This window comes from Lissotriton vulgaris, chromosome 2_1 (assembly GCF_964263255.1).
Source record: "Lissotriton vulgaris chromosome 2_1, aLisVul1.2, whole genome shotgun sequence".
NCBI lineage: Eukaryota > Metazoa > Chordata > Amphibia > Caudata > Salamandridae > Lissotriton > Lissotriton vulgaris.
Window position 1 is genome coordinate 1,896,007,180 of NC_141687.1, and position 12,328 is coordinate 1,896,019,507.

Genomic DNA, 12,328 nt, shown 5'->3' on the forward strand with positions numbered 1-12,328 from the left:
GTAGAGCACAATGGAATATTAGTAATTTGATAAAACAAATAACATTCTTTTAACTTCCACCATTGGAAAACTGTCGTGCCAACGTATTTCTCAAGGCGGCTATATTGTCAATATAGGTAGTATAGAATGGCCATCCTATAAGAAAGGGAAAGTAACATTGACTCAGTTTTGAGGCAAAATTCAGTATTTCTTTGCTTTGATTGCATAGGTGGACTGGTGTACAAAGCCATGTTGTGGTCGCAAAGCTCGGAATTAACAACTTGCCAAATCGCAAAATGGGTTTAGAAAGGCATACTATATAGCTGTTTGGTAGGGGCGTATTTAGGACATCCCTTCCAAATAGTGATTTGTTATGATCTGTATTAATGTTTTACAGCCATTGAAAAGTTATATATTCCCTAGTTGGGACAGTTACACATTCACAAAAGGTAAGAGATCCCCTTTGAATCAGTTTCCTTTTGTGAACAAAAACAAAAGTTGTTGGGGGAGCAGGAAGGGATCTAGGGGACCTTTGTCAACTATCTAACCAGCTTTAAAGAAAAAACAAAAAGAAAAAAAACGTTTCTTTTCAAATGCAGCCCGTGTTCCTTTAACCCTTTCGCTGCGGCGGCAATTCCGCCGCAGCGCTGGGGAAATGGGGGGGGGGGCCGAGTGGCGCTCACATGCTCCGTCACGAGCCGCGGTTGCGCTGTGCTCATGACGGAGCGGTTCTGTCATGGCCCCGCCCGCTCAATAGAACGCGCTGCGCAGGCGCGAAATCAGCGCCGCGCAGGCGAGGCGGCAGGGCCATGACCGAACCGCTCCGTCATGAGCACAGCTCAGCCGATGCTCATGACGGAGCGGCTCCGTTATGAGCATGGGAGGGGTTAAGGAAAATGGGCTGCTTTTGGAAAAAGAAAGGATACTTTATTTTAATGCGATCACAGTCATGCTGGTCTGCTGACTCCAGCAGGCCACCATCCCTGTCATGGCATTCAACTGATGTGAGTCACATTTTGCTGTCTACCTCATGCATATTCACTCAATCAATCAGGAGTTGTAAAGCACACGACTCACCCGTCAGGGCCTCAAGGCTCTGAGGGGAGAGTGAGGGCAGCTTCGTTGGGGTCATTCGAAGATCCAGGTCTTTCGGTCTTTCCTGAATTGGTGCAGTGTCGGGCTTTGCCAGAGGTGGAGAGGGAATTCGTTCCAGGTCTTGGCTGCGAGGTATGAGAAGGATCTTTCACCCGATCTGGCTCTGTAGAAGCGTGGGATGGTGGATACGGAGAGGTCGGCTGAGAGGAGGTTTCTCTTGGGGGCATGGAAGTAGAGGCAGTCGTTGAGGTATTGAGGTCTTATGTTGTTGAGGGCCTTGTAGGTGTGCTTCAGCAGCTTGAAAGTTATTCTTCTTTCAACAGGGAGCCAGTGGAGGTCGCAGAGGTATGGGGTGATGTGGTTGTGCCGAGGGATATTGAGGATTAGGCTGGCAGTGGCGTTCTGGATGGTCTGGACTTTGCAGAGGAGTTTTTTTGTTGAATCTAGCATAGAGGGTGTTGCCGTAGTCCAGTCTGCTGGTGATGAGGGCATGAGTGACTGTTTTCCTTCCCTCCTAGGTTATCCTTGAATGTTTTACATAGTATGCGGAGGGTGTTGAAGCATGCTGGGGAGACAACATTGATCTGGTGATTTATAGTGAGTGATGAGTCCAATTTGATGCTGAGGTTACGTGCATGACCTGTCAGAGTAGGTGGGTTTCCGAGGGCGGAGGGCCTCCAGGCGTCGTTGCATGCGGAGGGGGTAATGCTGAGGAAGGGGACTTCTGTTTTCTCTGAGTTAAGTTTCAGACAGCTGTTCTTCATCCAGGTGGCAAGAGTTTTCATCACTTCTTGGACGTTGTGTCTGGTGATTTTGGGTTCCTTGGAGGGGGAGAGAATGAGCTGGGTGTCATTGGCATAGGAGATGATTTGAGCCCTTGGTTTCTGATGATAGTTGTGAGGGGGGCCATGTAAACATTAAGATGGTGGGGCTGAAGGAGGATTCTTGAGGTACTCTCATCTGATCTCTGTTGGTTCTGAAAGGAAGGGAGGGAGTCTTATTCTCTGTGTTCTGCCTGTGAGAAATGAGTTTAACCAGTCTAGGGCCTTTCCTTGGATACTGGTGTCGTGGAGACTGGCAGCTAGTGTGTGTTGAGAAACAGTGTTGTAGGCTGATGATAGGTCCAGGAGGATGAGGGCTGCCATTTGGCCTTGGTCGAGGAGGGCACAATTTGTCTGTGGCGGAGAAGAGTGCACTCTTGGTGCTGTGGTTGCTGCGGAATCCGAATTGAGAGGTGTCTAGGATGTTGTTGGCTTTGATGAAGTGGCTAGATGGATGTTGAGGGCCTTTTTGATGACCTTGGTGAAGGGAAGCAGTGAGATGGGCCTTAAATTCTTCAGATCTGTTGGGCCTGCAGAGGGTTTCTTTAGGAGGGGGTTGACTTCAGAGTGTTTCCAGTTGTCGGGCAGTGTGGCGGTTTCGACGGAGAAGTTGATGGTTCGACACAGCTCAGGTGTGATGGCTGTGGCGACCCTGAGGAAGATGTGTGGCAGGGAGGGGTCTGAAGGTGCTCTGGAGTGGATGGTCTTCATGCTCTTCAGGGTGTCTTCTGTCATGAGAGGGGTCCATGTAAGTAGGGTCTGTTGGGGGTGTGGGTTGGGGTGGTGCAGAGGACTTGGTCGTCAAAGTTGTCAAAAGTGCAAAAGAAAACAGTCAAAAAAGAACAGGGAACTTAGAGCGGAAGAGCAGGGTGCTCTTCCACTAGACCACCTGGGATGAGGCACAAGCAAGAGCCTGTGGGTGAGGAGTGCCTTGAACACCTACCTGGAAGGAGCTCAGTCTCAAAGGCAGATCCTTAATGGTGGAGCTGCATGGGAGGAGAGCAGTGACACCGACCGGGAAGGTCACAGTTCTTGCTCTGAATACTGGAGAGTTAGGTGACATTGTGACCTGCTACGATTTGGAATGTTGTGAACTGATCCATTAGTACACATCTCAGCTCACCAATTCTTTTCTATTCACAGTAGTGAATGTGTAATTTGTAACTGTCTTTGCAAATGGAAATGTTAAACATCAGGACCAGGGTGCTGTGCAGAGAGATTCCTGCATATTTGTGCTAAAAGTACTGAAATACAGAGCACATACTTTGAAAAATGCAGCTCTGTCATTTCCCATCATAACTAATTATGAGAAATGTGAATGCATGGTGTGTCAGTTTATTTGGTTTGAGGTATTCATGGACTACGTAGCTCTGTAAAGAATAATGAAAAATGTCCTAGCTAATGTACAGGAAAGTTTCAATTCTATTACGGAGGCGGAGGCGAGGATTAGGCTGTCACTTTCTCCGTTTATTGTACTCCAGCAGCCCTTAAAAGTGTAAACATTATAAACAAACTCCATTTCCCCATGAACACCAGGGAAAATGGAAACAAAAAACGTCCCATCAGTAACTGTCCAATCCCGTGCCAGGACTCATCATATCTGCCTGTGTTGGCACTCTATCCTCCTCTTTCTTCCTGCGACACTGCCACAGTCCTTTGCCCGTTATTCCTGCTTGCCAGCATCGGAACCTACGGTACAAGGAAACTCATTAGGCCACCGAAAAGTAAACTTTGTCTAAGTCAATCAACAGCACCAGACAAGGTAATTACCACAAAGGTTATAGCTTGCAACAGCCGATATGTGAACATTTCATCGTAAAAGATTTACTTACCATCCCAACACCGAATTCTGGGAGGGTTCGAATGAAGAAACGGGTGTGCTAATCCTCGCCTCCGCCTCCTTAATAGAATTGAAACTTTCCTGTACGTTAGCTAGGAAATTTTTCACTCTATGTCAGGAGTGGAAGCTTCTGATTAGGCTAGTTCAAAGCTTGTCTACCACCACGGAGGCCAGAGACACAACTGCCTGAAAGTAGAATCTTTTGAACGTGGATTTGGAAGACCAGTCTGCTGCTTTTAGAATGTCTTCCAGACGAGCCCCCAGGGAAAAGGCCTTAGATGCCATTGCCCCCCTCACTGAATGGGCTCCAAACTGGGAAATATCTATGCCGGCTTCCTGCATAACCCAGCGCACCCATTGCGCGATAGTAGGTGATGAAACCGCCCGTGTGGTTTAGTAAGAGCAATGAAGAGCTGTTTGACACCCTGTGGGCGTATATCAATCGTTGCCACTTCATAGGCCTTTAGCGTTCTCACCACACATAACTTTGGGACATCTGGAAATGCAGGATATGAGATAGATCGAGAATCACTCTTGGTACGCCTGGAAATATGGAAGGTCACCCCATCCGGGGACAAAATGCGACCTGTAAGGTCCAAGGCTCTCACATCCGAGACCCTGCGACATGAAATCAGACATAGCAACATTGCCAATTTAGCCGAAATCTGCTTTCTCAACAGGTACTTATTGGACGGCCAACTCCGAAACAATTAAGACCTTTATTGACATCCCACAAGACTGTGTAGCGAGGTTCTGGAGGAACGGATAACCTAATCCCCTGCAGCAATTTGCAGACCAGAGGATGTTCCCTAATTGGGTGATTGTCCAGCGGGACATGACCTGCTGAAATGGCCGATCTAAAAGTATTGATTGACCTGTAAGCCAGGCCTTCCTTCACTATGGAGGATGAGAAGTTAAGGACGTGGACAATGTCCGCCCCCATTGGATCAATCTGTAATCGCAGACACCAACCACTCCACCTAGACCATGCGGATCGATATCTCTTGTTGGTGCTATCTGCCCAGGATTTGGCCAACAATGCGTCAGCGTCCTCCGAAAGTCCCGGGACTTGCCAGCGTTGCCTGTAACCCGCCAGGCCATCAGACACATGCTGCCTGTGGAGAGGAGGTGGTGAGGATCCCCTTGGGGATTCTTGAGGAGATCTGGAACGCGGGGTAGAGGGATTGGAAAATCCCAGGAAAGTTCCATCAGTGCTGGAAACCAGGCTTGCGATTTCCAGATCCGGGTGATAACCACCAGATCCGCCTGCTGTCTCCTCATCTGGGTTGACACTCTCATGATCATCGCAAAGGGGGGAAACGCATAACCCCTCTCCTTGCCCCAGTCCTGCAGAAATGCATCTGTCGCCGCTGCTTCCGGGTCCGGACGCCAACTGAAGTAGCGTTCCAGCTGGGTGTCCAGTCGTGAGGCAAAAAGGTCCACTGAAAACAGACCCCACCTGTCCCTGACCGCCTCGAACACGTCTGGGCGAAGTTGCCATAGGCTGGTGTCCCTCCAGTGACGAGACCATCAATCCGCCACTCGGTTGTCGGAGCCGGGAAGGTGTTCCGCCAACAGGGAAATCTCGTTGGATAGGCAGTACTCCCATAGGGTGCGGGCCAGGTCGGACAAAGCCCTGGACCTGGTACCTCCCAGATGATTGATGTAGCGCACTGCCGCCACATTGTCCATCTTCAAGAGGACACAGCACTGAATCTTGTCTTTTGTCTAACATCTCACTGCAAAATAACCTGCCATCAACTCCAGGCAGTTGATATGAAGGCCTTTTTCTGCTGATGACCAGACTCCGCCTGTAGAGACATCGCCGCAGCGTGCGCCCCATCCCAGGCAGCTGGTGTCGGATTCAATTACTAAGTCCGGTTTTGAACCGAAGCGTCCATGTGTTCGATCCACCATCGAAGCTCCATTCTCGCCTCTTCCGTGAGGGGAACGACCTGTGAGTAGGTCAGACCTTTGCGGAGGTGCATGGCCTTGAGGCGTTGAAGGGCCCGGTAATGAAGGGGCCCCGGAAAGATCGCCTGAATGGAAGACGACAAGAGACCGACCACCCTGGCCAGGTGTCGTAACAGGATCGTCGGACGCGCCAGAGTACGTCTCAACTCATGCCTGATATTGGACAATTTCCGTGAAGGCAGGGACAAGGTGGCTTCCACTGAGTCTATCAGAAAACCCAGGAACTGCATTCGTCGTGCCGGGACGAGATCTGACTTGACCTGGTTGACTATGAACCCCAACAATTCCAAAAGGCTGACCGCTCTTTGAAGGTGAGCCAACAACGTTCGGGGACACTGATTCAGGAGGAGCATATCATCCAGATATATTATAAGACGAATGCCCTCCGTGCGCAGTCGCTCCACTACAGGTTTGAGCACCTTGGTAAAGCACCACGGAGCGGACGATAGTCCAAAAGGAAGGGAGACAAACTTGTAAGTCCGCTGACCCCACTGAAACTGAAGAAAACGCCTGTGGGGAGCGAAGATGGGAATCGTGAGATAGGCGTCTTTCAGGTCCAAATGGACCATCCACTCCCCCTCCTGAAGGAGATCTCTCAGGAGATGGATCCCCTCCATCTTGAAATGGCGGTAGATGAGCCAGCCATTGAACTCCTTGAGATTTATCACCGGACGATAGCCCCGTCCTGTTTCTCTACAAGAAAAAGGTTGCTGATGAAACCCCTTGGGTGCAACTCCGTTTGTACAATGGCTCCTTTCTGGAGAAGGTCCGCGACCTCCTTGTGTATCAGAGCGACTTGGTCCAGCGTGAAGCCGATGGGTCTGGGACGAACGGACTGATTGGGGAGTCCTGAGTATTCTATGTGAAACCCTTCGACGGTCTGTAAGACCCAAGCGTCTGAGGTAAGTGAAGACCATGCCTGAAGAAAAAATCTGAGTCTGCCCCCCACTTTCAGATCCCTCACATTCTGGAGTCTCACCTCTGTTATTGTTGTAGCCGCCGTCACCTGTTCCTCTTCCACCGCGGCGGCGGGGATAGCCTCTGGTCTGGTAGAAGTTCCCGAACTTGTCGGGATCTTGGTATTGGCCTCTATGGGAATCACCTTGTTTGAAGGAACCTCTAGTATAAGGTCTGCCAGACGAGCGGCCCCTTCCTCGGCTGGCTGCCCCAAAAACACGAGGGGTGAAGATCCGTTTCACTGATGTCTGTGTCTTGTCGAGGGAGTTAAATGTGTTTACGAATTTACCCAGTTCCTTGACGAACAGGTCTCCAAAGAGGTTCCCCTCCGCCATCGGACCTGCTTCAGATGTAGCCAGTTCCCCCAACTTTGGGTCTATCTTAATGAGGATAGATCTTCTCCTTTCTGTAGAGATGGCTACATTTGCATTCCCCAGAAAAATTATCGCCCTTTGCGCCCAACCGGAACGGGTCTCCGGGGAAATCAGGGATCCCGAGGCTTTGGCATCCTCAGTCATGTCCAAGATTTTCACCAACGGCCCTGCTGTATCCAATAGTTTATCTTGGCAGGCCCTCCAAGAACGGTCTATGCCCTTTTTGGGGTCTTTCACAAATTTGGTGAGGAAGGTGGACATCTTGGGGTCAATTTCCGGGGTAACCGCAACTTTACCCTCCAAGGAGGGGCGCGGGCACTAGGCCCGAAGACAGCTACGCACCTCCTGGTCTAGGGGCTTACGCAGCCTTGCCGCCATGTAAGCTGCCACTTTGGGAGCGGGAACCCAGTGAGAAGAGCGTGGGTGGAGCAGCTCGTCCGGGTTGAGCATGTCCGAACTGGTGTCGGAACTAGACAATTGGGTGGGTTGGGAGGGGGCCACGAATGGTCTGGATCCCCATCTCCATCCGAGGTTTGGGGAGACTCGTCCGGGTCGATTGTGGCCGCATCGTCTTGATCTCCCCTCAAATCCGCAGTCTGAACCTCCTTTGAGGTCGAAGGGGTATCAGTGGTCTTAGCTTCTAAAAAGGCCTTTTTTAAACGCGAAAATGCATCAGAGTCCACCCCCGCGTCCGAGGAACGCTTCCTATTGGGTTCTGTGGTACTCGGCGATACATGGCACAAAGTAATAGGATCCTTTTGACCCAAAAGGGCCGGTCCCAGCCCCAGGGGTTGGCACTGCGCTTGCAGTTGGTCAAGTTTCTGTTCTAGGGGTGCCACCACCCTCGTCACTGCTTTCAACAGGGAGGAATCCATTATCTGACAGAAGTGGTCATCCACCGGTAAGTAAATGACCTGCTGCTCTTCCTCCTCCTCGTAATATTCTGCATATTCCATTATGCCTCCACAACAAGGCTTTAAGCTACTCAGGGGTTAATTATGGGACAAGGCCCCGAGATATGCGTCCTCCCACCGCAGCGGGGTCATGTTAATAAGATACTGGGACCAAGCAGCCTCTGTTATGAGTCACGAAGAAAGCCTGCCTGGGCCAGTCCCAAAATCAAACCAAATACCGTACCCGCGACGCGGGTGTTCAGGCTCCAGGCAGGGGCTCTGATTATTGTATTTTTAGCTGTAGCGCTGCCAATTATACCCGCCGGTCTTCCCCCGTGATATGCGAGAGCGCCGAGCCGCTTCTCCGACGTACAACGAAGCGCACTCAACGACTCGCGCCTCACGGGGGGTCAAGCTCTTCAGAGCGGCAGCACCATACGCGCGGTCCCCTAGCGGCGGGAGGCTGCCCGCGCACAGAGCCCAAAGGAAACACTACTGCGTAAGGGACGGATATCGCCCTGCGGCAAAACACACACAGTCACCTCAAATAAAACCGTAACGCGGTAGACAGCGCATTTTAACCAATAACATTACACGTCAAAATTCAGTCAGAAATGCATAGAAAACAAAGGCACTCATCTGTCTGCTGCTGGAGCAGCGAAGAAAGAGGAGGATAGAGTGCCAACAGAGGAAGATATGAGGAGTCCTGGCACGGGATTGGACAGTTACTGATGGGACGTTTTTTGTTTCCATTTTCCCTGGTGTTCATGGGAAATGGAGTTTGTTTATAATGTTTACACTTTTAAGGGCTGCTGGAGTACAATAAACGGAGAAAGTGACAGCCTAATCAGAAGCCTCCGCTCCTGACATAGAATCTGTGTGCAATATTTCAGGTTTGAAAAAAATTAACTTGAGGTATTCAAGGACAACATACATCTATAAATTATAATCTGTGTGCAATATTGCAGGCTTGAAATTACCCAGAAATATTGAAGATTCGTTCTTTAAAACAGTTCTGCCTTGCTGGTTCGTGGGTGTCTGAAAAACCTTTCCACCCAGTTGTCTTACTTTTGTAGAAACACCTGAAATTATATTGGGAATAAAAAAAAAACCTATATACTGTGGCGGTTAAAAAATCCACTGCACATGCTGCAATCCTATGTTAAGTTCTGCAAGAGGAAGTAATTCTGTTTGTAGGATCATTTCACTCTTTGGCATTTTGTGAGGTTTAAAAACAGCATATCTAGCCTACCCCTGATCTGAAGTGAAAAAGTAACAAACCCCTGTTTAAAAGTATACCCAATTTCAAGAACCAGTTTTACATTCTTGCAGAGTACAGTTCTTGCAGCTATGAAGATGATGGACTAGTGAAGAAAATTTGTACAAATTGTATTAAGGGCTAGGGGTTTCGAATTTGTTTCTACTACATACCAACAAATAATCTCCCCAAAAAATAATGCATAAACTCACTTGTAAAAGTGAGGGAAGGTTTACTAAGAGGTGTGTGAAGTTGAGAAGTCCATGCCCTTGCAACATGAGGTGTGAAGCTGCAGAACGTAAAACATTACGGTACAAACATAGAGGCCCTGTGATGCAACAGGATTACTATTGGTGCATCTCATGGCTGCTAAAACATTAATTACCAATTGCTTATTTTTTGTGTGCTGATGGTTTTGCACACAATCTTATTCCGCACTGACAAAATGTATGTATGTTTGGAGTAGAGTGTAACCTTAGCTCATAAGATACAAAGACTCTAAGTGACTCATTTATAAGGAATTGGCGTAGGTCAACATCACAAGTCTTCTTGCTGCACTGCCCTATGCCAATGTGAAAGGGCAGGAATACACTGCATTTTTTAAATACTGTGCATTCCTGTCCCTTCCCCCTGAGCTGGCACATAAATTGCTGCCTAGCGCCAGCACAGGCACCCTTGCACCATTGTGTAAGGGTACCTCCCTTGCAGGCAGGTTTGTGTTTGTGCAGGAAGGGGCCCCTGCGTGCACAAAAACAATCTGAGAGGCGTCTTTCTCTAATCATGAGTACTGTAGAATGCAGCACACTTAGAAAGAGGAAATAATTAGGAGAAATAAAAACATTTCCCTTATAACGCCTGGTCTGGGGAGGCATACGGTTTTAGTGCTGCCCCAGGTTGATACGAATAAGTAAATCTGTGGCAGCGTCAAAACCCATGAGTGTTGCGTAGGAACAGACACCGCAACACCCATGGAATGCTCCTTGATGCAGATTAAGGCAATGCAGCGACTTGTGCTGCTTTGTCTTACTCCATATCTATGAGGCCATACAAAGACCCTGCAGGGTGGCTTTGCATCACCTGACAGATATGACTAAGAGGCCTGCACCACCAGAGCAATATAAAAAAGTGATGTTAAACTGGTGTAAGCCTCCCATCAATAAGGCCCTAAGTTTTAGAATGTAACCTGCAGCAGCGCAAATTGCAGGACATGCAGTTTCTGCATGCAGAAACTGATGATTGCCCACTAGCAATTAAGGTTATTTTAGCGAGTGATAGCAAGGAACTACAGTTCTCTACGATATGATGTCCCATTCATCTTGATTTGGAAGCATGACTGGAGGAATGGGTCTGCCTAACTGTTAGAAATGGGGTTTCTAGTTGGCTAGTGTGTGCACCTAAGCAAGGCGGAACCCACCACTCTCGTCAGGGTAAGGGAGTTACACACACAAGATAGCCCCTGCTCACCCCCTTGGTAGCTTGTCAGAGCAGTCAGGCTTATTCCAGAGGCACAAACACACACCAGTCACACACCCGACACATCACAAAAAGAGACTCCACACAAGGTGATATAGAATAAAACCTTTGTGTTATACACAAAAACACACAATCATATAAATCACTGTGCCACTAGGCACTTATCAGAAGAATGCATATAAAACGCATAGACCAAATCACTGTGTTACTAGGCAATGGTCATAACATTACGTGTATTGCAACTAAGTAAATACTTGTAAGTTGTACAAGTTATACATCACTTTGCCATAAGACAATTCTAATGACATCACATGTAGTGCATGCTGTTAACTATAAGTTGCACATGCCTGAAAACCTTGTGAAAACACATACCAGCACATTTAGTGCACCTCATTATACATCTGGTGCAGTTTCTGAGAGGGGTACTCGTCCCCATATCATAGCCAGGTGCAACTGGCATGATCCACTACATTAGGCCATCAACCTGTCTTCATCACAGGTGAAGCACAACATCAGAACATAAAGAAAATGCAGCAGTTAGGTGTGAGGCCTAAGCCATAAATCACCCAAGGAGCCACACATGCACTCCTAATATCGGCAATATGGAAATTTCTGCCTCCACATCCTACTATCAGGGACAGTACGGTATTCCCAGATAGGTTTCCCTTTAAGGTGGCCAGTTTCCGATCCAATGCTCTTCTCGAGCTCTTCCTGTGCTGCAGAAAATGCCCCCAAGTGGAGTTTTCACTAATTGTGAGGGTACTCACACCTTCACTGCCTGAGGCATCTGCCTGATTCATAAAAATGAGGAGGGAAATCTCGACCGGCCTCCACCATCAACTGAGCCAACTTTTAGCTGGCTGGGGCCTGCAGCGCAGCTGGCAACAATCTTGGGCCACCTGCCTGGGATGCAGGGGGGTGCCTCAAGTGCTTTCCGGAGTCCTTATAATATTGCACTGCTGGTGGGACTCTGGCCCGACCACAGCGAGATGCGTAGCTCTCCTGCCTCCTTCTAGGGACACAGTGCAGTTTCTATTTGCGGTAGGGCCCCGTCCCCCCTGCTGACGTGTGAGGTTCCTCGGTCCTTCCCTCATTGTCGTTTGACCCAGAACGGTTTCACAAGTCCACTCTCTTTTTCTGAGGGGGACGTAGACACAGCGTGCTGGTGCGGATGGGGGGATCTCTTCGGCTTCTGTGGGTGTCGCCAGGCAAAGCAGTACACCTAGCCCCAGCGCAGGTTCCTAGGTGATGCTTGGGCCTCCTCAGTGCTCGCTCAGCTGGAGAGTGGTTGTGCTCCCTTCTCTGTGGTCTTCCCTCCTCCCTGGGACCCCGCAACACGGCACGGCACGTGGCACCAACAGTGCAAAAGGGGGCAAAACAGAGGACATTTTTAGCAGAGCAGAACCAACAGCGACATTCCCGGCAAAGTACAGCAAAAAGGGAGCTTCCAGCTCAGTGAAGCACCAGGTAATTCCAGGAGAACAGTGAAAGCACAAGGGCTCATATGAATAACAAGAGAGCAACCAGGGCTTTTCCAAATAGCGTGACAGCACACAGAAGTTCCAATAATCCTCATGAAGCTTCAGCAAATGAATAGCACAAGGGTGTAAGTCTTTGATATCCCTGAGTCTTCCAAAACAGGTGGATAGAACACACAAGCCCTT

The 12,328-nt window shown here is 49.0% G+C and overlaps 2 pseudogenes; both read right to left on the reverse strand.

Moving 5' to 3' along the window:
- Positions 1-4,408: 4,408 nt before the first annotated feature.
- On the reverse strand, positions 4,409-6,326 carry LOC147733481 (uncharacterized; annotated as a pseudogene).
- Positions 6,327-6,373: 47 nt separating this feature from the next.
- Positions 6,374-7,996, reverse strand: LOC147733482 (uncharacterized; annotated as a pseudogene).
- Positions 7,997-12,328: the final 4,332 nt, after the last annotated feature.